This window comes from Lissotriton helveticus, chromosome 6, assembly GCF_964261635.1.
Source record: "Lissotriton helveticus chromosome 6, aLisHel1.1, whole genome shotgun sequence".
In the NCBI taxonomy this organism is placed as follows: Eukaryota; Metazoa; Chordata; class Amphibia; order Caudata; family Salamandridae; genus Lissotriton; species Lissotriton helveticus.
The window spans coordinates 536,202,202-536,229,937 of NC_136067.1; positions in this window are offsets into that span (position 1 = coordinate 536,202,202).

The window sequence follows — 27,736 nt, forward strand, 5'->3', positions numbered from 1 at the left end:
ATGGTTGTATTCGTTCCATCCTTGTCTGTTTGTTTTTTATCTTATCTACACTGTACAGTAGCAATACTTCATTGTGGTCCTGAGGAAGGCCTAGGTTACTTATAATCCATGTGGCTGAAACATGTAGATCCAGTTATTACATTCTTGCAGTTATTCTGTTAAAGCCCCTTTAGCACTGTTTTTAATTTGGATAACAAGAGATACTCAATAAATCCTTTTTCTCTTGCTAACCAATTTTATCTTCACTTTTCATATTCATGCACTGCGCCCATCACTCTTATACATAAAACGTTCTCACATCTGCTGGATCCTATAGAGCTTTCCTGGTACATCATACGTTCTTGAAAACATCCGTGAGCTCCCCTCTCTCAGTGAGAGGGTTGCAGCCCTTGGTTGCACTAGTGTGTAACCAGGGGGAGATCCCTGATGATGAAGCATGTCACTTCTGTGAGTGATGGGAATCCCTCCTTTTTTAAAGATTTTCCTGTTTTAAGGATTTTCCTCTGAGAATAGGATCACAGTTATTTAGGTCTATATCTGTTTGAGGGTCTGTTCAGACTCATTAGACCTTAATATTTTGTAGTATTACAGGCACTTAGGGCCACATGTATCAAAAAAGCATTTTGCAATTACCAAATAGCATTTTTTACCTAATTGCTATTTGGTAATTTGGAATCGCCAAAGATTTAGTGATTTCTTAAAATTACCAAATAGTGATCCGCTAAATAGGTAATTGCTATTAGGTAATAATACTCATTTTGTTCCTATGGGCCTATGGTGCGAATGGTTTTGCATTAGGTAATTTAAGATTACCTCATTGGTAATCCCAAATTAGCTCATGAAAATCCAAGGGTGCCCACGGGCCTAAGGCCCCCCTGAAGCAACCCCAAAAAAAGAAATGTGCACATGTAAAGTGCACACATGACCTAGGGGCATGTATGCGCTAAATAGCACTTTAAGAAATGCATTTTTGAGCATTTTTCAAATTTTCACATGGTTGCCATCAACTTAAAGTTGATGGTAATAGCATTTCCTAAATGCACAGTTTGAATTTAGAAAATGCTTAGTACATATGCTAAGGAAAACACAATTTTTTCGATTACATAAAATTGCTACTACAATGCCTTTCATACATCTTGAAATGCTTTTATGCATTCACAAATGTCTGAATTTTGTGATTTGCTCAGTTTGCAAAAGTGTTTCATACATGTGGCCCTAACTTTCTAAAAGCGGAATTTTCTAAAATATAATTTAAATTCTGACTTTACCATAAGTTAGGATTTTTCATTTTAATTTCAAAGACACCAAACATGAACTGGTTACCTGTTCTCATTTGGAAATGACAGCGTATTGGTAATAAGTAGAGGTGAGTCGAGCGTGCAGAGTTGCACTATGTGGAATTCCGTGGAGTTCCATCAAAACTCTGTGGAATTTCATGTAGTTCCGTTTCTCCCTAGTAAAAACAAGTTATTATCATTGTCATGTGTCAACCATAAAACAGGATGCTAACACTCAGCAAAATCAGGCCGATATTCATTCTAATGAAGCAATTTGGCATGGCCAGGAGGGGAAATGCTGTTGGCCTGCCATACACTTCTCTACGGCCCTTATTTACCAGAGGATACGCATTGATCACATCACACAGTGTAATTTAGAGCTGCGCATGCTGGCCTTTAAAATGGTAGTAAATTTACCCTGCCAAGGTGGTCACATTGTGAAGTACAAGAGTCTGTACTAACTTCAATGAATATGGGACAATTACCATATAAATGTGGCACATCTTATGGTGTTTATAGACAATTATTAAGTTAGTGTTCTTCTATTTAAACAGAAATTCAGGCTCAAATGCTTCAGGGCTCATGGGGATTCTTCCATGGCATGATTGCTCAGTGACCTGCTTTCATGCCGTTTCCAAATGTTTTGTAGTTTTCTCTTCCATACAAAAATACACAGCACGCTTCCCCCGCCCCCCTTTCGCTCTCCCTCATAGCTACTCAATGATACAGGTGCATCTACTGCATTGAAGGAGTGTGGCTTGAACTTTCTTTTGTGGCAAATATAGGTCTGTAGATAGTGGATAACTATGGTCTGGCTCACCCGCTTCCCATGTATCTCCTGCCTCACCTGTTTTCTACAGGAAACTCATTTTAGCTCCGAAACATTTTCACAAATGCTCCGACACCCAGCTGCGATAACAAGAACACCTCCTCCTTTTCAGCTTCTAATTCTAAAACGCACAAATCCCCAGTGTCATCTCCTGTGGGTTGCATCACTCACTCCACCCCCCCACGCAGTTTGCCGGTGGTTTCTGGAGCCACGGTCTTTCTGATTGGCTCACACAAAGCTAGCACTAATTGGCTGCAGGCATTGCTGTCTTGTTATAACAAGGGGTGACTGCTCCAATTGGCCACATAGTACCACTCCACTAAGTACTTATAAGTAAATTAAATATGTCAATTTGGGATGAGCCAATGTTCACATGTATTAATGAGTGAGCACATGCTCTTTAGCACTGGATAGCAGTGGTGAAGTGAGCAGAGAGTTCTATGGCCAGCAAAAATGAGATTAGCAAAAAGTCAAGGAAGAAGGCAAAAAGTTTGAGGAAGACCTCCATAAGGCTGACCGGTCTAACATCCCCCAAAGTATATTTCGGGCAGAATCACATATGCATAACAACAGTAGCTACTTAAGGGCTATATGAATTAATTAGGGTGAGGTTTGTGCCATTTAATGAGCCTTCAATTTACAAATATTGCCCTCCGGTTATTTCTAGAGGAATACCAAATGTAAATGTAAAGATTTCTTGCTTAGTATAGCAACACCCCATGTGTATGTGCTGTACAAGGTGTAGTAAATATAATGTTTCAAAACTCAGATAAATGTATTTATATCAGTTGACACCAGGTGCGCCTTCTGTAAAAATCCAATTTTAATATTATGCATGTCCATGTATTTGTTTTTGTGTTGCCTAGGACTCCGATATTCTATGTCAGTTCATTAATCTTGCCCATCCATAATACTACAGCTTGTGGTCAGCCAGAGAAGGTGTATACCACCCAAAGACTGCCATAAAAAAAGATTGTAGTGCAGATATCTCTGTCAAATTAGAAAAATAAAACAAAAGCATTCCAATTCCCACCTCCCCCACCCACACTGAATTTCTCAACTGTCATTATATAACCATTAAATCCCAAAACATCTAAAAAATGAAATATTAAACATGTTGCTCGGGGAGGTTGTTATCACCCTCTCCATTGGTGGTAAGTTGTGCCTCAATTCAATTAAGGATGACAGTGTTTGATATGCCAGGGTCAACCAACATCATGATGGCATAGGGGCACCATCAGAGGTATATATAAGTTACAAAGTCCACTGCTGGAGGGGATAGGAGCAACCCTAACCAGAAGAAGAGGCTACAGCAGCCTATATTATATAAGGGTACATAGTTCATACTGTAGGTTGGTCTCAGGTGGAGTCATTGGAGGCAGCATCAAATGGGGGCTCAGTCGTGCGTTGCTGGTTGAGAAGTAGTTCGTAGCAGGGGGTAACTATTGACCCTTGGTTGTGGCTTGACCATATTTTTTGCAAACTTCAGTTCCTTTTTAGGGCCTCTCTAAGGTTGGTAAAGACAAGTGCCTGGTCTGATATTTGTACAAAAAACATAGCCAGGTAGCATAGCATATCTAAGGTTTTTAGCCCAGAGGATCTCAATTGCTTCAACAAATGGATAGATGGAGAAGTTGGAGATCAAGACGGCCTTCTCTCATGCCATACCCAGTGTAGCATTGTGGTCACAGTAGTTCAAGAGTCGAGCAATTATTGGCCTTGGGCAGTCTCCAGACGAGGTTTCAAAGATTTGTGTGCTCTCTCAACCACCAGTAGCTCAGAGAAGATACCCTTGCCCAGGAGCTCAACCAATAGGGATTCAACAATAGGTTCAGTCTCATTGCTTTAGCCTTTGGGAGGCAAAGGATACAAATGCTGTTTCCGTGGGATCTGAATTCTATGTTCTCATTTTTGGCTACTACCATCACAAGATCTCACACTAATTAGTGCTCCATGTCTGTAATTATGGGGTACTCATTTTCCAGGGTTAAGATTCTAGTGTCAGCTATGTGAAGGCTTCTGGCCTTATTTGTCCAGTCTATCTTTCACAAGATCTATTTGTGCATTCAAGTGGTCTATCTAAGTATCTATGTCTTCAAGACTGAATTTAATTCTCCAGAAGATTGCTTTTATATTTTTATCTCTGTCACCGGCCTGGATCAGGACCTAGTTTGACGCCTCTCTTCAAAAATGAATTGGTCTTGTTTGGTGTTTGACTTCCCCAGGCAAAGGATAGATACAGAGTTGGGTGTGTGACAAGTAGCAAGTACTCAGTAGATGGGCACTAAGGGGTAGGTGCAATCCCACTGTGTAGAAGGTGAACTCTTGTTATTGCTATATCAGCAAGATGGCCAACAGTGGAAATATATAGACCTATACACAGTTGATCATCAACAGAGTGGAAGCAGTAAAGAAATTGTCTAGTGGCACTAAAATCTTTAAATGATGTGTCCCACTAGGAGGTGTCTATAACAATGTCACATGTCTTTCCTCTAGTAGTCGCAAAAGCCAATGTAGGGGCGACTTGGGGAGATGCCTGTGGTAAAGAAGGGGCACCTCGTCAGTGAAACAGTCATTCTGGAAGGACCCGGGTAAAGGGTCCAAACAGCACCTCAACAACGCAGGACTACAACTCTGTGTGTCATTCTCGGAGGTCCCACGTCCTGTCTAGTCCCACCATCAGAAGCCTGGGGGGTTGTAAGGAGAACCAAGCAACTCACCGGCTGCCTCTTAATTGGGGAAGGCAAGACCACTCTACCACCAGCAGCCAGGAATGCCTGGCAGTATAAGCAAAAGGCGGCTGAGGGTCTACATCTCACCATTATATGCTGCAGGAACTTGGCAGGGACGATGTTAGGTGCTATGAAGTTTACGCCATGCAGGGTCACTCCACAGGGGGTGCCATGAGAGCATTAGAATGGTCTTTTGCAGCAATATTGGAATGGAGAAGTGAGAGGTCCGCTCTAAGCAGCTTTCTTAGCCAATGTCTAGCCCAGCCCAGCTTATTTATTTCTAATACTTTTGTAAAATAATAGTTATTTCGACAGGCAGGGCTGCAGTTTTTAAACTCTAGCTACCAGACAACATTGGTTGGTCTGGAGTATGTTTGCCTGGTCACAAGAGTGGATGGCATTGTACTGCTGTATTTATAGGTGACATTTATCTTGTCATACTATATGTGCATTTTGGGTATGATAAACTATGACTTTATAGGAAGGTCACATTTGGTTATTACCTGTTGACCAATTTTGATTGGTGCCCCAGAGCACAACATAAAAAACCAGCAGTGGGGGCGTGGCCAGACACGAACTACAGAGGCTTCCCACTGTGGCCCCTCGTCCCCTAGTTGTTCAGCGCATATAGTCCCCTGAATTGCGCTGCAAGTAGCAGCATTGCATGCGGGGGTGTAGCTGCTACAAAACAAGGGGTCTGCTGAGCCATCAGACCCACGAAATACCCCTAAACTGACCTGTTTGGGGATACGGCGCTCTAGCAATGAAATGGCGCCCAGGCAGTAACTTGCTGTGGAAGGTGGTGAGTGCCACCACCGGTCTGACGCCTTGACCGGGTGTCCCCAAAATAGCCATTACAAGTAAGGGGTAAACAAGTTTGTGGACCTGGGTACAGTTTGCTATAGAAAACAGTGGTCCTCAAACCAATGACTCCTAGAAGTAAATTAATTGCAATCTCATCAGTCTTTTGAGATTAAATTAATTCCACGCTCTTGGAGAGAAACATTATTTCCATGTAAAGAAAACAGGATGTGCAGCAACTGAATTACTTGTGAAACAAAGTCAACTTATTCCAATTCATAAATTTAATTTCAGCAAAACAGTTTTAAAACAGGTTGCTCCAAAGGGAACATGCAAAGGAAAGATGGTGCTCAAAGGTAGGTTGGTGAGTGGGAAGATAATCCCAGAGTATAGTTAAAGGAAAACTAGGAAGGTTCAAACATGGGATTGATTCAGAGTATCAATCTTTTGGGTCCTGGCCCAATCGTATATTACATGGTCTATTTACATTGATTTTTGACAATAACAGATTGGTTTTTACGCACGTTAATGAGGGGGGTGTATTGGATGGGTCCAAGAATGTCGTTATGTATTCGTCGACGTTTCAACTCGGCTTGTGGCACATAGGGAGATTGAGCCTTGGCCTGCGAGTCTTCTTCAGGACGGGGATATGGGGATTTTGGAGGCAACCAACTTGTGGTTTAAACATCATCTAATGGAAAAAGAGGTGGCTGTCAGTACACCGTACAAGCTAAACACATCCATAAATCAATGATTGTACATTCAATGTTAGGCTTACCCGCACATGATAGTTGGCGGGACTGGTATCAAATTAGTACGCAGGAACACAAGAACACAAGAACACCTACCATATACACCTTACCTAAAATTCATAGGCGGATGCAGGACCCACCCGGCAGACCCATCATATCTGGGTGTCGATCATTGAACGAACCACTCTGCAAATACATAGACGTGTTCCTCAGACCCATCGCCGAGAGCACAGTTACATATTTGAGGGACACTATGCACATGATCCAATTGGAGGACGAACGCCCATACAACATAGACACCAACCTACTGGCAACTATGGATATAACAGTGCTATATATCAACATCCACCACGACCAAGCACTCCCTTTGTATGTACTCGGTGTTGAACAAAAGACCAAGACCCCACCTGGTACCCACCAAATTTCTAATTGAACTCATTGAGGTTGCCATGACCAAGAACTTTTTCTGTTTCCAAGGCACATACTAATTGCAAACCAAAGGTGTGGCTATGGCGGCTAGTTTTGCCCCCAATTTAGCTATTATATTCATGGACGAGTTTGAACAAAACACACGTACTTAATGAGGACAACCCCTACAGGGGTAATATCGATCTATGGTGGCGTTACATAGATGACGTCTTGATCATTTGGAAGGGCAATGAGGACCAATTAGAGGCCTTCCACACATGGCTTAACAACCGGTCCATGGATATCCAGTTTACTTTGGAATTTAATATCTCATCCATAAACTTCCTAGATATAACCATAAAGACTGAACATAACAGACTATACACCAGTCTTTACAGGAAGGCCAGTGATCGCAATACATTACTTAGATACACTAGCCACCACCCCCGCAATCTCGGAGACTATCTCCCCTTATGACAGTTCCTGTGATTGTGGAGGAATTGTTCAAAGAAGGAGGACTTCTTCCAGAAATCATCAGACCTATTGACAAGCTTGAAGACAGAGGATATCGCATCAGGCTTCTCAAAAAAAGCACGCAAACAAGCGTGGTTCAACCACAGAGAATGCCTACTCACGCCACCACCAAAACTATCGGAGGAGAAGGAACGCCTTGTTTGCATTACCACATTCTCCACCAAGAGTAATGCCATCAAAAAAGCAATCAACCGACACTGGCATATGGTCCAAGATGAAATAGGGGGGCTACCACCACCCCTACATGCATTCAGGAAAGCTAAAAATGTAAGGGAACATGTAGTGAAGTCTCTATTACCTCAAGCTGAACCATCGCAGACGGCTACCTTGTGGAGGATAACGCCTGTGAAAGGACACCACAAATGTGGTCAGTACAAGACATGCTCCATGACAAAGGAATGTAAACAGTTTAGCCACACCAACCGTACCTACATTCTGCAGGAACATAGTAATTGCAATACATCAGGAGTAGTTTACGCCATCACATGTCCCTGCAACTTCATGTATGTAGGACAAACAATCCAGAAGGTGAAGAGTAGGATTCTACAACAATGCAGTCGGATTCGCTGCAAGGTCCAAGGGGCACCCCTCGTCAACCATTTTACTGCATTTGAACATACCCCAGAAAGCTTAAAGTGGTGGGTGATTGAGAGGGTCAAACCTGACCCTAGAGGTGGAGACTTCGCCAACATCCTGAATGTCAGAGAGAGCAGGTGGATACACATGTTGGACACTGTCACCAGGGGACTGAATGAATCAGAGGAGATAGGTAGACAAGTAGCGACAGTGACTAGTGCCTAGATCACAACTTTAGTCCAATCGCCACCCACAGCAATTAACTGTTCTGGTAACACTCAAATGAGGTATCCCTCATATTGTTTACCACCACAGATGGTCACCTACAGTCCAACTTGGTTGTCTGCATAGGTATCGCCTTATTGTGACCCAAACACCAGCTCACTTCTTCGCGTGCACTGCACTATCCATGTGGGTCACAAACTGCTTATTTTCCAAAATTGGATGTACCAAGTAGCAAGTCCTCCGCACTTCGTCATTGCATGTACTGCATAATCCATGCGGGTCATAGACTACGTAGGAAGAATGCCAACTTTCCCGAATTGTATGTACCAAGTCTCTTAATAATTTACACAATTAAATTGTTCCAATACTAGCCTATCAGACGTTAATTAATTGATGATCAACTTAGAACTGTATGTACCAAGTCTTTCACACTGTTATAACTTACACAACTGAATTGATCGAATACTACAGTGTCAGACGTTAATTACCTTAATTTTATGGTCATCTAAGAATTAATGAGATGCCGTTTACATGCTTTTTTGACAATGTAATCAGTGTGAAGCGCACATTATTGTTTTCAACTATGAATTATCGAGATGTCTTCTCTACATTCATTGTGTCCAGTACAAATTTGTGTGTATAATGCCATCTACCATATGTACCTGATAATCCGATGCTATTATGCTATCTTCGGCACTAATTCAATTGGGGTTACGGACTTTACAAAATGTAACATGACTGACAGACCTATATTGTGCACAACTCACATGGTTGTCCTTAATACTCATGAAACGTCACTTATGCCCGTACATCAGAAGCTGGTTCGTTGCACCGTAACCAAGGAACAACAACGTTGGGCAGTACAACATGTAGTCTTCCTTTCATGTCTACACCCTACGCGTGCCGCGGGAGCCTCACGCCGGTGCATATAACTAGAGTAGCGCCTGATGGACGCTGTCTCTGGCACCCGACGGCTCACAGGTAATCAGTCGCCCGCTAACTAGCTAGGTTTTCGAACACTGGGAGTTTGTGTAGCCCCCTATAGACCTTTGTTAACACATACAGCCCACAGGTGGGTGATACCCCCGTCATCACAGGATCCCTTTACGCTGCCAACACTGGGCAGGAGCTCTTTCCTACTGACTCCCTTTCAGAAGTACTTCGCTACCAGGACCAACAGATTTTAATAGGGGGAGATATTAATTTAGTCATGGATTCAGGGAAAAACAGATCAGGCCACGGTTGTGCAGGGATGATATTGAATGTAGGGAGGGACAGGCTACAACACAGGGGGCTGATAGATCTCTGGCGAGCAGCTCACCCACACAGTACACAATACTCATTCTACTCCCATGTGCACCACACATATGCTCGACTATTCCCATGTGCACCACACATATGCTCGACTTGATCACTTTATAGTATTGTCCTGGTGCAAACCATTGACATTATACCGGCAGCTCTGTCTGATCATGATCCCGTGACAGTGACTCTAGACATATGCCCCATACGAAGACCGAAGGGGAGGGGGCGACTCCGGGAAACCCTATTACAACAACCAGACGTCTCACAACAGGTTCATAAATGCATCACTGACTATCTGACATCTAATGACTCCACTTACACACCTCTGACTGCACTGTGGGGGGCCCTCAAGGCATTGGTGAGAGGGGAATTAATAGCTATCTCCGCAGCAGACAATAGGACCCGTATGGAGAAGAGAGAGGAGTTGGCGGCTAATGTGGCAGAGATCGAGAGAGTACACAGTCGGACCGGGGCCCCACGAATGTGGAAGCAGCTGAAAGCAGCCAGGGTGCAACTGGCTAGCCTTGACATTGATAGGGCAGAGCACGCCGCCTTACGGCTCAAACACTCATTCTATGTCGGGGGTGATAAGACCGGGAGACTCCTTGCGAGCAAACTCCGAGCCCGGACTCAGTCCTCAAACATTGCGGCCCTTCACACCTCAACTGGTGAACGGGTTGAGGGCGACGAGCAGATCGCAGAAACTTTTCGTGACTCCTACGCAACTCTTTATAGTAGGGACCCAACAATTGATAACGCAGGTGAGACTTATCTTAGCCAGGCGGCGATTACAGCCATGAATGCGTCCGGTGGGGGTGTGTGGCTACCAGCCGAACATGGAGGACGTGAGCTAAGCAAGCTCCGTCCTCAACCCTGAACACTTGCTGAATATCCTGATATCCCCGACACCGCTGGGGCCCTGGCTCAGCACACTGGCAGCGGAACACGCGAGGAGGGTGTGGGGCTGCAGTTGAGGGCTGACTGTCACGCCGCGACCTCTCAGCGAGAGCGCGATCAAGTGCGGCCGCACCCGGAGGAAAGCTGCAGCCTGCGGTAGAGGAGGAGCCGCGTGATTCACAGCAGAGGCGGGCGGCCGCTTGAGCTTTAGCGCTTTGGACCCAGACTGGGACCTGCAGTGCTTCGCGTGGTGCTGTGACCCGATCCGGGCTGGAGGTGAGACACGGCTGGGAGGCAGCATAAGATAGAATACAAACGAGGGGGTCCGCAGTTGACCGGTGCATAGCGGAAGGCATAGACGCTTCTAGACCTGAGGAGCCTGCAACGCGGTGACTGTGTGGCACTACGTGTCAAGTACAAGTGTTATGGGAGCGCACAATGGCAATTATTAACATTCATTAACAATCTGTCCATTGATAAAGAGCACGGGTGCCCCTGCGTCACAGCCCCTGCAGGGGCCTGGACTGAGGCCTGGGGACATTACTAAGCGTGCACAAGATGGCGGAAACGCTGGGAGAGCAGATATAACTGGCTGCTGTACCGGTGGCTACACAAGGAGTGCGAACACAGTGAATTAGTTACTGGTTTTTTTTCAGTGACAACCAGAGATAAATAGCGTCAATTGTGTGACCTGATTGCAGCGCAGACTCCTACCTTGATCTGGGTGGACACCCGGACTACAAGTGAGTGGCAGAGCTGAGAAGCCACACACAAGGATCTACGGCTGGTGGTAGACAGGGCTCTTCACCGACCCTGTAGTGTGCTAGGTCCTGCGGGGCCTGGCGAAACACACAAGAGGGGTGCCACCGGCAACACGGCCTGCTCCGCACGGCTTGGTGCCCAGTGGGAATTGAATTGGTGTGGGTCCCTGAGAAACATAATGGGGTGCACTAAGGCCAAACAGCCGGACCCTGCGGTGGACGCTGCACTACAATCTACCGGCTCCGAGGATCCACTCGCCTCTTCTAGCAATGAAGTGATACCACCAACGGGGGTTGACCCAAGAGATGCCAAGCTGGACCTGATCCTGTCCGAGATCAGAGCCTCCCGAGTGGCGCTGGAAACACGCATGGATGCAATGTCCGTTGGTATGTCTCCTCTGAGGGCTGACCACAATAAGCTGGCTGAAAAGGTGGCTGCACACAAACTGGCGCTCAATGATTTACTGCCGCAACAGACTGAGTATTCTGCATGCCTTGAAGAACTTACGCGCCAGATCAAGGGACTGCGTGACAGAGTAAATGATACGGAAGGGCGCTCACGCCGCAATAATGTACGCATCCTGGGAATTCGGGAACGCAGCGAGGGCTCAAACCCCACACAGTTTGTGGAGGATTGGCTTAAAAACGTAGTAGCACCGAAAGGCCTTACTTCGCTATATAGTGTGGATCGCGCTCACAGAGTACCCCCAAGACCTCCCAGACCAGGTGCGCCCCCACGACCTATGATCGCACGCATATTGCATTATAAAGACAGAGACACAATCCTCAGGGCCGCCCGAGAGAACACCCCGGTGAAGTATGAAAACAGAGCAATCTCCCTCTACCCAGATTTCACCCCAGCAGTCCAGAAAGCTAGATCCACCTTCCTGGGAGTGAAACACGCGCTGCGTGATCGCAATTTGAAGTATGCACTCCTCTTTCCCGTGCGTCTAAAAATCATGCACGACCATAATACTTATTTTCTCAACTCCCCAGAGGAGGCGTCAGAATCGATGGAGGTCACGCTTACGCCACAATCCTCTCAGGATCCGCTGTCATCGGCACAACAGGACCGACCTTCACGTTAGATGCAATCGACTACACGCCAACCAAGACGTGGCCAGGACGAATATATCACCAAACCCGCCTTGACACAGGAGCTGGTAGGAAAAATCGCAGAGAAAACGATCCTGACAACGTCAGTCCTGGTGCCCACGACTCCCAGGAACTAATAGAAGTGGATCATCTGATTGACACTCACACGGAGCCTTCTGAATCGGACGCTACCTTCAGCTGTTTCCACGCATCACGGCGCAGATGGCGAATGACTTTTGAGTTCACTGACGACAGCAACAAGGTGGTAACGTATATTGGTACACGCTGTGGTTGAGCCGCGAGGGGCCCTGGTGGACTGGGGGTTTCTTTGGACTAACAGGGTGAACTTAAGAGACATTAAGTAATTGCTTGCATTTGTGTAAGTGTGTTGGAACCAACCCCCCCCAAGCGAAGGCGTAGTTGCGCTAACTTGGTTTACCCACGTTGGGTAAAAATTGTTTAGTCCTCCTATGGGTATGTATGTGAACCTTAGAGTTGGGGAGTTTAAAATAGTTAGGGCACTCAGTTCATGTATAATACAGTTTCACGGAGCACAAGTGATGAGCTGCGAATACACATTGCCATCTCCTCACAATGACGACACCTAACACATATAAATTCTGCACCTAGACCGTGCGCAGAACGGGCTCGGTGCATAAAAGGCACAGAATATTGGCACAATTGAACAGGAGGAAGATTTCCATTGCATGCCTGCAGGAAACCCACCTTAATGGGGCGGAGGGGTCCAAACTAAATAGGAAATGGAAGGGCCAACTAATTGCTACAGCATACTCTGCCTTCTCTAGAGGGGCTGCCATTTGGATACGGAACTCGGTCCCCTTTAAATTACTGGAAAAATGGATAGACAAGGAGGGACGCTATGTGTTTGCACATGGAATACTAGATGGCATCCCTGTGGTACTGGGATGCATTTACGCCCCTAATACTGAGCAGGCGCTATATTTTACCTCCCTTAACAGGGTGTTGTCGGACTGGTCAGAGCACAGATGGATCCTAGGGGGAGACTATAATGCGGTTCTAGATGTTTCATTAGATAGATCTCACCCACCGCTACACACCACTGAAAGTAGAAAGCAGTCAGAGGCATTGGCACATTGGGCGGAGGGCCTTCCTTTCCCCAACCCACAGACTACATATTAGAGTAGATCCTTTTTTGTTCCACTGTTCTATTGTGGTTTATTAGCTCGGTAATCCACATGGGGAAGACGCTGTCAGACCACAACCCAGTTGAACTGACCTTACAATGGGGGAGGATTCCGACTCTGATTCCGACCTGGCGTTTACCAACTGAAATGCTGGAGGACCCGGTATTTAGAGCAGCTATTTCAGAGGCCATAACCAAGTTTTTCACTGAAAATGCAGGCACGGCTAGTACCAGGCAAATAGAATGGGACGCCTTTAAGGCAACCATACAGGGTGTGACCATAGGCACTAAACTAAATATGCGTCAGCATGTGGTGGAAAAACTCACAGGGGTGGAAGGCAAACTGGCAATGTTGGAATGTGAAGCTGCAGGCACGAGTGACCAGCTTACGCAACTCCAAGAGACTCATATACAACATGCGGAGCTACTGGAGGAACTCCGGATAATTGATTATAGGACTTAACCGCTAAACAACATACCAAGGCTGACAGGTCGGGTCCACTGCTGGCACGCATGGTGAGTGCTACACCCATGTATACCCCCACAGTGGAGGTGTATGATCAGTCGGGTATATTGACCACCGCCCAACTAGAAATAAACACTGCCTTCCAAGGATATTATTCCCATTTATACGGCCCACACCCACCGATGCAGGACGTGACTTTCAATTCCTTTCTTGAGGATCTTCCTATTCCCCAACTTACGCCCGCACAGCAGGTTGACCTGGCGCGCCCCATCACGACAGCAGAAATTCGACACGCAATTAAAGCCTTGCCACACAATAAAACCCCCGGGACTGATGGTTTGCAGGCTGAGTTTTATGTTACGTTTATTGATTTATTAGCTCCACAGCTACATCTTTTATATCAAGAATCCCTAACGACTAATGCCCTACCCCCTACGACCCTTCAGGCATTGATAGTCTCCCTCTTAAAACCCAGCAGGGACGGATTACACATACCAAACTACAGGCCGCTATCGTTATTGAACACAGACTACAAAATACTTAGTAAACTCCTAGCCATTAGACTGAACCACTGCATCCCGACACTTATTCATACAGAATAGTGCGGTTTCGTGCCGGGGAGGAGTACGGCGCTGAATCTCAGAAGATTAAACCAAATAATGTCGCATGGTGATGCGAGATGTGGCAAGGAGGGATGTGTATCCTTAGACTGAAAACAAGCATTTGATTCCCTACGCTGGATTATATGTTTGCCGCACTAGCGCGCTTTGGTGTGCCGCCTGCATACCTGGCATGGGTGGGCTTATTGTACCTGCACCCAACGGCACGTGTCCGCACCAACAAATGTATTTCCGGACAGTTCGGGATTCATAAAGGGACGCAACAAGGATGCCTGTTGTCACCCCTACTTTTCATTCTGGCATTGGATCCCTTATTGCATAAGCTTCGAATATTAGCTACACCGTGGGGAATAACGCGTAATGCAGTAACACACGTAGTCTCGGCGTATGCCGATGACATCATATTGTATATCAGGGACATGTCGGACAGCCTCGCCCCCATCCCTACCATTTTTGAGACATTCCGTGAAATATCTGGGCGGACTATAAATGAGACTAAATCCTATGGTTATTATTTTAGTGACGATATAACGGAAGCGCAAATGCAATTCCCACCGCTTAGGTTTCAGATCGCACCTACCACGTTTAAATATTTGGGGATACAAATATACCGTGAACCACGAGACCTCCTAGATGGAAACTTGGGCAAGGCGCTTACAACTCTTAAAACTCAAATTCAATTCTGGACTTCCCTACCGCTGTCAATAGCGGGGAGGATAGCTATTTCCAAAATGGTGGTATTACCACAATTCATATACTTTTTTACGAACCTCCCACTCTTAATACCGGCGAGCACTTTTAAAAGGATGAACGCGATGATGATAGAACTCATCTGGGGCTCCGGGAGACGACGCATTAGTCTCGCTAAGTTGCAATTACCGGCCTCAAGCGGAGGTATGGACGTCCCAGATTTAGCAACGTACAATTATGCATGCCAGCTGCAATGGTTAGCTTATTGGCTGGCAGGTCGTAACCTCCATGAGATGAACATGACCATAGATGACAGGAACCAAGGAGCTATCCATAGACTATTGTTACCGGGTGTGCCCCTCCCCATAACATCACCATTGCTATTGCGCCTCGCAATTACCAGTTGGAAATGCGCCATCAGATACACGAACACGAAGACCCCTTATGCACCTACCATACCTCTACTTGAACTGCCCCTCAGATCAGGGACGCTTACTAAGCGTATACTACAGCCGTGGGACGATGTAGGAGTCACAACTGTAGGTGATTTCTTCGCCGAGGGCAGGGTTATGCCATATGCAGAACTTGTACAAGCACGCCAAACTCCTGAAGCTCTGTTTTTACTACATGCGCACGTAACACACTACATAGGCACAACATGGGCGAGGGATGGAGTCGAGCCATTTACGAACTCGCTCCTCACTATGCAATACTTAATGGGGAATGGCGACGCCTGACGAAATGGTCGGCGTATGGGATACGCACTGATAGGGCGATTTCCCTACAACCTACATGGGAAAGGTGGGAGCAGGACGTGGGACGGGAGTTCAGTAACAAGGAATGGGACATAATGCTGAAATTCCCCAAGTGGGTATCACGGAATCCAAAGATTACATTTATACAATTAATGCTGCTGCTCAGAGCGTACCTTACCCCGCACCGGCTCCACATGATGTTCCCCGGTGCTGCCGACACATGCCCACGGTGCTTGTCACCAGATGCTGGATTACTGCATATGTTAAGGTCACTGCCCCAGACTGCCCCATTACTTACTGTACATAAGGTCCTGACACGATCGCACCCGCAAGACCGTACACCGCCCCGGAATATTGTATACTGGGACTAGGCCCTACTAAGACAAGAAAGAACCCTTCCACACGGTTTGTAGATCTAGCCCTTCTATTAGCTAAAAGAGCAGTAACCACAAGGTGGAAGTCCACTAGGCCCCCTAAACCTATGGATTGGCATGGAGAGGTGGTACGGTGGGGGAGAGCGGAAGGGGCTGAATTGCAGAGAGAAGAGTACAGGGGGTTACGTAAGAAACACATATCGCTGGAATGGCAGACATTATTACTTGAATTTGAAGCATTTGTTATCAATGAGTAGTTAGAAGTACACTGTGTTGCCACTAGGATTACGGTGGTACGGGACCAAGGAGCAGCAGGTCGGCCCTCCCCCCCCCATTCCCCCTCCCCTCCTCTCCCCCTCCCCCCTTGCCCCTCCTCCCCCCTCCTAATCGCACAATCCTGGGTGCAGTAGTTTTTTTTTTTTTTTATTGTTTTTATTGCAAAGTCAAATAGCAGTATCATCACAGCACAAAGAAATACCTACAACCCTGAGGCCGGTGTACCGTATGAAAGAAAGGTAAGCAAAACAGAGACCTCGTAACCTTATCTGGTTGCAGAGACGGCTACTATCAACATAATGATCGATCACGCGGACCGAATGTGCTTCACAGGGAAAATACAATTTGCTTTTCATATTTTCTGCGTCTGTTACTATTTTGAACTTAAACCAAAAGTGAAACAAAACAAAACTGCACACATGAATCAGTACGGTAATGGGTGACTCTTGGCATGTTATCCAGTATCAAAGGCTTCCTGAATGGGACCAAGCGTGTGAACCTCCCAATGTCACATCCCTCCCGCGCCTCCCTCCTCCCTCAAGCCCCATCGCTTTGCAGCCTGCCCCTCCCTGTGCATGTAGATTGTCCTGCACTGAGCTCGACCCCTAATCAGTATCTTCCTCGTCATCAGAACCTTCAAGGTCCTCACCTGCCAATGGCTCACAAATATCTCCCCTGTATGAGTTCCAAGGTTGCCAAAATCCATTCCATTTGCGCGGGTTATTTCTCGTTTTATAGACTGCCCTTTCCGTCAACAAAAGCATATCCATGTTTTTGATCCATTGTGCCAGCGTGGGGAGATCCGCTGTCCCCCGTTTCTGTGCGATATCCCTTTTGGCCGTGACAAGCCCAATTGTGGTCCATGCCCTCCCATAGAAAGTAAGATCTGTAGGCCCCCATCTATTCAGTAAACACAACCTTGGGTCTAGCGTAAGTGAGGTGTGGAGTGTTTGAGCGATAGTGCGTAGTATTCGCTGCCAAAAACAAACAATGCGCGGGCAGTACCAAAGCGTGTGTAGGAACGTGCCCTCTTCCCCGCAGCCCCTAAGACAGTACGGATGATCTGCTCTCTGTAGTTTGTGTAGTGTTGTGCGGGTGTAATAAATCCTATGTAAAATTTTTAGTTGTACCAAGCGGAATTTAGATGATATACCCGCCTCACGTGGAGACGCCATGGCCGCATTCCAGTCGGACTCATCAAGGTCTCCGACATCGGTTTCCCATTTGTGTTTCAGCTTCTGCAGTGGGTCAGGTACATTATTGAGTATTTTACGGTATGTTAAGGATGTTGCCCCTTCCTGCATGAAATCTGTGAGTAGACGGTCTTCTAGTGGGGAGGATTCAGGTGGGGATGTATCAAGTGGGATCGCCGCCTGCAGGGCATGCCTTATCTGTATGTATCGATATAGTTCGCTGTCCCTCATGTCGTACTGTTCTTGAAGGGTCGCGAATGAGATCACTCCCTCTCCACTCCACATATCTCCCACAGTCGATATCCCAATGCTGTCCCACTGAGTGAAGCCCTTAGTGTGTCGTAAATGACCCAACGCTTTGGTGTCCCACAGAGGCGTGAGCTTTGTGATGATCCCTCCCCAGTGCAACTTCGCTTGTGCCTTGTACCACAGTTGAACGGTATGTTTAGTGGGCCCTATGAGTTTCACCGCAATGCCTCGGTGATATAGAGGAGCCAGTAAGCTATTTGTACCCAGTTGTACCCTGTCAGCTTTAAATGCCGGGTCTTCCTGTGGGGCGTGCAGCCACTGGTTTAGTATCTTGAGTTGGGCCGCCCAATAATAGAATTGGATATTGGGCAGTGCTATGCCCCCATCGTACCACCCCCTATTCAGCTTCGCATGCGAAATTCGAGCTGGTCGGTTCCCCCATAGCAAACTTGAGATTTGCGCTGTCACTTTCTGTAGGAAATCGGCAGGTATCAAATGTGGGGCATTTTCAAGGACGTATAGAAAACGCGGCAGGGCCATCATTTTAAATAGCGCTGCCCTGCCTAGTAACGTCAATGGGAGTTCCTTCCAGTGGTGCACATCGCTACGGAGCCGGGACAAGGGAGGCAACAAGTTGAGTCTTGCAAACTCCGATCCATCTCGAGTGATGTGGATTCCCAGATATTTGAAGGATGAGGGAGCCATCCTCAGTGGACAAGAGTCCGGCAGCGGTGGGAGTGGCCCCTTGAGCTCAAAAAGTATCGACTTCGCCCAGTTGATGGTATAGCCTGATACTCGCCCATGAGAGTTGCAAATTGCTAGTAGATTGGGCAGACTACGTTCTAGGTCTGTGAGGTATATAAGCATGTCGTCCGCGTAAAGGGACACCCTGTCTTCCCACTGCGGATCCCATCGTATCCCCCTCAGTAGTTGCGTAGTACGAATAGTGACCGCCAATGGTTCTAAGACCAGAGCAAAAAGGAGAGGCGAGAGTGGGCATCCCTGCCGCGTACCACGACCTAGACATATGGTCCGGGAAATGTGGCCATTCGCTACTATCCTGGTCATAGGATCCTTATAAAGCATCCTTATCCAGGAAATAAAGACGGGGCCAAAGCCCATCCGTGTCAGCACCGCAAAGAGGTAGCTCCACTCCACTAGGTCGAACGCCATTTTGGCGTCTAGCGATAGTATCGCTGCCGGTTCTTGCAACAGTGGGAGTCGTGCCACCACTCCGTGCACCCTGCGAAGGTTGAGGGCCGTGCTTCTATGCGGCATGAAGCCGAACTGATCTGGATGGATCAGTTGACTCAAGCAGGGCATAAGTCTGTTTGCCAATACTTTCGCTATTATTTTAGCTTCCGGGTTCAAAAGGGAAATAGGCCTGTATGATTTGCAGTCGTTGGGCGGCTTACCCGATTTTGGGATAGCGACGATAGTCGCCATTCGTTGGTCGGCGGGCAAAATTCCCTCCATTCTACTCTCCTCATACATGTGCAGAAGGGGCGTACTCAGGGATTCAGACATAATTTTAAACCACTCAATGGGTACCCCATTGGGCCCCAGTGCCTTACCCGAGTGGAGGGAGTCAATGGCCAATTTGATTTCATCAGTCGTTAAGGGGGCATCGATATCCTTGGCTGCCTCAGCCGTCAAAGACGGAAGAGGGACATGCTCGAGGGCGTCTCGGGCCTCATCCTCTGTCACCACTATCGGTGGAGTGTACACTTCATGGAAGTGGTCAGCCAGGGCTTCAACTATATCTTCCGGTCGGGTGTGTACGTTGCCACAAGAGTCCGTAATTTGTAGTATGTTTCTACCTCCCCCTTGTGTCCTGTCCAGCCATGCCAGGAGTTTACTAGCTTTATTCCCTAAGTCATAGACCCTGTGCTTGGTTGCGGCAATGTCTGCCATCGTCACTCGCCTCAGGTGATCGTTGAGGCGGCGCTGGTGTATTTGTAGGTCGTGAAGTGTGTCTTCCGATGGGTCTGCCATATGGGCAGCGTTGGCCCTCTCGAGGCCCAACTCCAATTCCAATGCCTTTTTCCTGTGTCCTTTTTTGTGATTCGTTATCGCTGAAATAGCCTGACCCCTGAACACCGTTTTGTAGGCTTCCCACAATATTGAGGGGGAGTCCACCGAGGACTGGTTCTCCTCAAAGTAGAGCCGGGTCGCTGTCGTCAGGTCTTTATGGACCAGTGGCGCTTTGAGATATCCCGGATAGATCGGAAATACTCTCTTGCGTTTGGCGCTTGCGCAAGTGACGGTCAGAGTGACTGGCGAGTGGTCCGAGATGCCTCTCGGCTGTATCGTCGCCTCGCTAATGCTGAGGAGACCGTTACTCAGTGTGAAAAAGTAGTCTATCCTGGAAAGACTGTTGTGGGTCGCTGAGTAGTAGGAGTATTGTTGCTGATCTGGGTGTAGTGCACGCCATACATCCACCAACCCCTGTGCTTCAAGAAAGTTCTGCAGCCTGCTAGGGCCAGCTGCCCATGGACGTGCGGGGAAACGGTCGAGGGTGTCTGTGAGTGTCATGTTAAAGTCTCCACCCACAAGCAAGTCCCCCTCAGGAAGTTCCAACAGGAACCTGCCGAGGTCCGGCAAGGCCAGTGAGTGTAACGCCAGCAGAATATAAACCGAGACCACATTTAGCGGTCTCCCCTCCCATTGACCATGTACTGCCGCGGAACGGCCCTGATCATCTATTTTTGTGGATTTCACTATGTATTGGGAGGAGTTCCTCAGCAATATACCTGTGCCCCGAGACCCTGAGGTAAAATCAGCGTGTGCTATCATACGGTACCCTCTCCTATCCAATGCCCGTGTGGCCCCCCCAACAAGTGTGTCTCCTGTAAGAGAATCAAGGTGGGTCCCCGCCTCTTAATGCATTGCAATACCAAGCCCCGCTTGATCTTGTCGCCCAATCCCCTAACATTCCATGACATGATTTGCAGCGGGGTTGGTGTGGTTTGATTATCAGTCCTGGCCATGGGAAGAGTCAGTGGGCGGGCCCGGGGGAGCCTGTTGGATAACCTCCCACACTACTGTAACGGAGGGAGCATTGTAGACCGCGGGCCATCGCTCCATGAGTGAGGTAGTATGTGGAGACGGGTGTGAGGCAGAAGTGACCCCTCCCAACCTCCCGCCATGTGACTGTCCCAGTGACGTGCGATGCCTCCCACGTGTTGAGTCTTACCAATGAACATGTGTGCGTCCCAAACTTTAACCATTCTTATACCACTACCCATCCCCCTCCCTGCCCCCCTGCTACACGGACTCCAAACTGCCCGCCCCCCCAACTGAGCAGAGTGCATATCCCAACCCCAGAACAGTGTACTTGCGCGTTGGGGTGAGGGACTCTCCGCTGCCAGCGGCCTCTCAATCACACCCTAGGAGGTCCATCACCCAGTGTCCAATGGCGGGAAGAGCGCATACAGCGTCATAAGTCTAAGAAAACATAGAAGCCAGGAGCCAGGAGATTAGTGGTCCTCATTTTCTTCTAGTCCGCCCTCTGCTCCCATAGACGCACCACTTTCCGTGTCCCCTCCCGTCCTCTGGGAGTCCGGATGCTTCCCCACGTTGTGGCCCTTTGGCGGTCGATTAGTCCGTCGGGGGTGATGTCCCGGTCTCCATCCCTCCAACCATTCCTGTACCGCCTCAGGGTTGTCAAAGAACCAGGTTTTGTTTTCTGCTACGACCCGAAGCCTTGCAGGGAAGAGCATGGAGTATGGTAATTCTCGTGACCTTAATTCCTTTTTTACCTCGAAGAAGGTGCGGCGCCTGCGTGCGACATCTGCCGTATAGTCGGGGAAAAAGGCAACAGTAGAGTTCTGAAGTTTGATAGGGGGGGATGTTCTTGCCACCTGTAGGACGGCGTCTCGGTCACGGAAATTGAATAGGTGGGCTACAATGGGCCGTGGGGGCGCCCCCGGCTTCGGCTGACCACCCGGCACGCGGTGAGCCCTTTCCACGGAGAAAAAGGCGGACAGTCCTTTCGGTTGAAGTTCTCCCGTGAATAAGCTCTCCACGAACAGGTCCATTGCTCTTGTGCCCTCCGATTCCGGCACGCCAATAATACGGATGTTATTCCGTCTGGAGCGTCCTTCCTGCTCATCAAGCTTCCCACGAAGCAGTTTGTTATCCTGCGCCAGCTTCCCCATAGCCTGTTGTAGTTCGGAGACATCTTCCACTAGGGATTTGGTGACCACCTCCATGTCTTTGACCTTGTCCGACATTTTGTGGATGTCACTCTGAGCAGAGTGACATCCGTGGAGATTGACCCCACCGTCGTCTGTAGCACGGCCAGTGCCTGCATCACATCCTCCAACGTCGCCCTCTTGCCTCCCGGGACATCTGCCGATTTGCCCCCCGCGTCTCTCCCGGTCACCGGGGAGGGGGATGTTTTTTTGGATGTGTATCGCTCCATACGGGTCTGTGTGGCACTGCCCTTAGACCCTCTCCCCGCCATACCTGCAGATTTCTTGCTTTTCGGGCCTCTCAGCTCCAGATCGTCTGGAATGGTGCACCCACGTCGGCCACAGAATGTTGGTGGATTCGTCCACGTGGGATCCCGGCCAGGGTGTCTGCTGAGCGTCCGCCGATACAAACTGGTTCTCTCTCCCCGTGCGCCCAGGAGAACGTAGCGGGGTCCTGAGCCAGGTGAGGACTCTTGCTGGGCGCAGGCTCTCGACTCAGGCACCTGTAGGGTGGCTGCAAGGTGGAGTGTGCGGCGACGTCTCTGGCCCAGAAGATGGCGGCCGTCCCTCACCCTCCTAGGCTCCCTCGCAGTTGTGGCCGCCGGTCGGCTCTCGTGTCTGAAGCGCCGACCACAGTGTAACCGGCCAGTCTCCTCTCCCTGGACTGCAAGCGGCGCTCAGTCCGGCCGCGTCACTTTCAGGTTGGCGGACGACCTACACGGCCCGCGGGCACTTCCGGTCCCGGTCCCCCGGACCAGCTGCACTTCCTGCCGGGCCACTCGCTCACGGGGGGTCCCGGCTCAGTTGGGTGATACAGGCCACGCCGCAGCTGCGACGAGACTCGGTCCCCGGGCGTCGGATTTGAACGCCGCTTCGCGTTACTTGCTCCGCCCGGTCCTGGGTTCCGATATCCTCCTGCAGGGTTCGATAATTGTGGCGGATGATTGATCGGATATTCGAAGAGGCCGCTTCAGCTGCGGAGCTCGTCCCTTATGCCGCCGCCATGATCGGCTGCTAGCCACGCCCCCGGTGCAGTAGTTTTTGACGGTAATCATGAATAATGACGAAATCGTAGGTGTCGGAAGAGGAAGAAGTTTATTCAATGAATGTGGATACCGCAGGCATATATAGAGTGTACGGATATAGCGACCTGAGTGTGAGGGGAAGTTGTGGGTGGGGGGTATTGATTATTATTATTAGAGAACATATGTATGCATAAAGAAAACTGCATTCCTTCCCTTTTTTCACAGTTTTCATGTGCAGTATGATATATGCAACGTATCTCATTCTAATCTTAATTGCTGTACTACTGTGACAGATAATGCAGACCAATAAAGATATTTAAAAATAAATAAATAGGCTACAGCGTTATATGCACCAATCAGAGTGGAGGAAGTAATCAGCGCGATCTCTCGCCTCAAACTTCTGAAATCACCGGGGCCGGATGGCTTCTCAGACGGTTTTTACAAAACCTTTTGTCAACTCATAGCCCCGATCCTAACTCGCCTGTTCAACTCCTTTCAGGGACCGGTTCTATCCCGGCGGTTATGCTAGAAGCCGACATAGTTGTAATTCCCAAGCCTGGAAAAGATCCCACTCAGTGCGCAGCGTACCGTCCAATCTCGCTACTCAATCTCGACCTGAAGCTATTTACGGGTGTCTTAGCCGCCAGACTGGGCCCCCGACTGCTGGAATTATTGAACTCGACCAGTCGGGTTTCACACCCAACAGGCAAAGCAGCGACAACACCAAGCGGTTAATGCACTTAATAGACAAAGCCCACTATATGGGATTGGACGCCCTGTTACTTTCAGTCGACGTGGAGAAAGCGTTCGACAGAGTAGATTGGGGCTTTCTAGCGCACTATGGTATGGGAAACCGTTTTTGGGCTTGGGTCGCAAGCGGTTATGACCAACCCAGAGCGACGATCTGCGTCAACAGGACCAGCTCATGGCCTTTCAACATCCGACGAGGCACAAGACAGGGGTGTCCTCTTTCACCCCTGCTCTTTGCGCTCTACATCAAACCCCTAGCGCAATGGATTAGAGACAACCCCAACATCTCGGGTATCCCCTTTGGGGGGAAACGTCATACCGTTAGTCTCTATGCGGACAACATCCTAGTGACCATTGACACACCCACACGTTCTGTCCCAGCTTTTTAACAGGAACTCACTGAGTTTGGCAAGGTCTCAGATTTTAAAGTCGCCGTAGGGAAATCAATGCTTATGCCTCTCGGTCTCAATGAGAACGCCCCTGAGAACGCCCCTGAGAACACATTTAGAGGGCTTGGAGACTTGCGATCCCACACCGAGATCCCATACCTGGGGATAACTCTGACTCTTCCACTGACCGAACAATTACACACAATTATTCGAACCTCACTTCCCAAATAACACGGGAACTTCGCCGGTAGCAGACACACCCTCTGTCGCTGTTCACGTCACAGCGGTTAAAATGTCCATATTGCCTAAAATACCATGTATTTTTCTGACGATACAGGTAGTGCCCCCCCATGCGTTATATCCATTCAATACAAAAAGAGATACATAATTTTATCTGGGCTGGGAAACGGTCGAGGTTACGCAGAGATTTGGCTTACCGACCCCCAGAAGAGGGTAGCTTAGGGATCCCCAACCTACTGAGCTATTATAGAGTGGCACAACTGCTCTATCTCGTAGAGTGGAGTAGACCTGAGTCTGAAGATGGCTCTTCCAGGATAAAGCGATGGCATGCCTCTCTTTGTGGAAGATACCATTCCAGAAATCTTCGGAGATACCAACTTATCTTGCCAAATCTCCTATCACTCGCTCAGTATTGTGGGTGTGGGACACAGTAGCGACTAAGCGGAACCTTACCTCCTTCCCCTCGCCCCTCACACCCCTATTCGACAACCCAGACTTCCCACCAGGACTCGAGGCGAGGGCGTTCACCCAGTGGAAAGCCTCGGCCTGCAAATTCGCAGGACATCTATTTGATCTCAACGGGTTCATTCCTTACACTGCTTTGCCTGATTGGTACGACATTAAAGATCCCAAAAGATTCCAATACTTCCAACTTCGCCATTGGTTACTACATCCCGACACATGCCTCCTGGTTAGCAGAAACCTTACGACCTACGAGAAGTGGGTCTAATCTAAGCACTCAGACCGCAAATTTATCTCAGAGTTATATATTCTCTTACGCCCACCGGCACCCACAGAGCGTTCGGCTGGGCAGCGACGGTGGGAGGCAGAACTAGGTTGGAGCCTTTCCCCAAAAGAATGGCAACAGATCTATTATAGGGCAAATCATACTGCTAGGAACACTGCAAGCAAGGAAGCTGCGGTTAAAGTAGCCCTTTACTGGTACCTGACCCCAGCTCGACTGCACAAAATCAATCCAGACCGTAGCCCCTCCTGCTGGAGAGGCTGTGGTGAGGAGGGCGCGCTGACGCAGATACTTTGGGAGTGGAGCGAGGTGACAGGTTATTGGACGTCGGTACTCGACGATATAGACTTTCACTTTGAAACTGAAATACCCTGCTTTCCTGCCTATGCTCTTCTAGGGCTTTCAAACGCACTAACCTTCCCACTGACATCCATATGAGGGAAGCACAGGGGGCTAGCAATGGGCGCGGCAGTACACCATATCTTATCTCTATGGGGCACACAGACCCGTCCAACACACACAAGGTGGCTACACAAACTGTGGTACATTGTTGGTATGGAATGAATACAAGCTAACCTTACACACTCATCAGCTTCTTTCTACACTATCTGGCACCCCATCCTTTCGTTGCTGGCGCTCAAATTCAACGAAGTCACATGCCTCAAATATCTCCGCTTGCTCAGACTCACCAATGCCCCGCAGTCAGTCAGTCAAAAATACTTTATTCGGTTTCATACCAAAAAAACATAAAAGTATGCTACATAATACATCAAAGACAAGACCACAAAATATAACAAATTTTTACAAGCCATACAATACAATTACATATATATATATATATAAAAGACATACATTATAAATATCGTTAAAAAGAACAATACAAACACAATAGACAATTTAAAAAGAAGCAAAGCGCTCGGTCATGATTCATAAATTTCCCACTATGTACACTATAACCAATTAATCTTCTTCCTAAGTCTCATTGCTATTTTTACAAATAGGGCACAAATGCTTACAAAATAAAATAAAATGCACAGTGTCTTTAATAGAGAATCTGTCGCAAGAACAAATCTCCAATTCCATCCCCTTAGTCCAACCTGGGCGTTCGGTAAGCAGAAGGTGGAATTTGTTCAGTCTAAACTTAGTCAATAAGTAACGATGATTCATATTATTGACGATTCTCAGGTAGGGTTCTATACCACTGGAGGTAATTAACAACTGGTGAGCCCTTACTTTTGGTTTGCATAATTCCTTTTCTTCTCTTGCTAGGTATACCAACTGCTTGTATGTATCTTTCACCCATTTCTCATTCCCCTTTAGTAAATTGTTTGGGTGATCAAACAATTCTGGACGACCCATTTCTGTTGCTAGTTTTTTAACATAGTTCAACCAGGGGATGGTATTACCATACTCAAGGGCTAAACAATCCCTGATAATCTCATGATTCAGCTCTAGTTCAGGGTTTAGCCATATTGAGATCCATTTCAATAGCGGGGCTAAGGCTATGCGGTCTACTAAATATTCTACCCCACACTCTTGGTGAACAATATATCCAGGTGTTGACCGGGGGACGGATAAGATAGATTTCAGGAAATTATCCTCTGCCACCTGCAACGCCTTTACATTTTTGAACCCCCACAGATCAGCTCCGTACATAGCTATTGAAATGCATTTGGCGTCATATGTTTTCAACACAGCCTGTAAAGGCTTCACCCCTAATTTACGGGCGAAGTCCAAGACAGCCAGGATAGACCTTGCAAAGGCATTACGTTTAGCAACTAGTTGGGGCAACCAGGTGGACTTATTGTTGAAAATAACCCCCAAATATGGAAATTTTGTAACCCTAGATAAAACATTCCCTTCACAGTGTATAGTCTTGATTCTTTTGGGCTTGCTGCCCACAATCATTACATGAGATTTTGAAAAGTTCACGCTTAAATCCAGCGCTTTCATAAAATTAGCAAATAGGTTTAAAAGACATTGCAACCCCACTGCTGGGCGTGCTATTAAAGCGGCAACGTCCACATAAAGTAATGCCGGAATAAAATACTTGCCAGCTCTTGGAATATCTTTGCACGCCTCCGTTAAAACAGCACCCAGGTCATTAATGTAGAGGGTAAAAAGTAAAGGGGCTAAAATACACCCCTGCCTAACCCCGTTAATGATCCCAATCTTGCCCGTACAGTTACCTAAGTGATCATATCTAACTGTGGCTGCAAGGTCCCTATGTAAATCAGCGAGAAAATACACAATGTTTTTATCAATGCCAAGCTTAAGGAGCAATCCCCAAAGTTTGGACCTATTCACTCGGTCAAAGGCCGAGGAAAGGTCAATAAAGACTAAATATAGCGTACCCCTTTTGGCAATAGTGTATTTTCCAATTAGTAGCTGAAGGTTGAGGCTTTGATCTA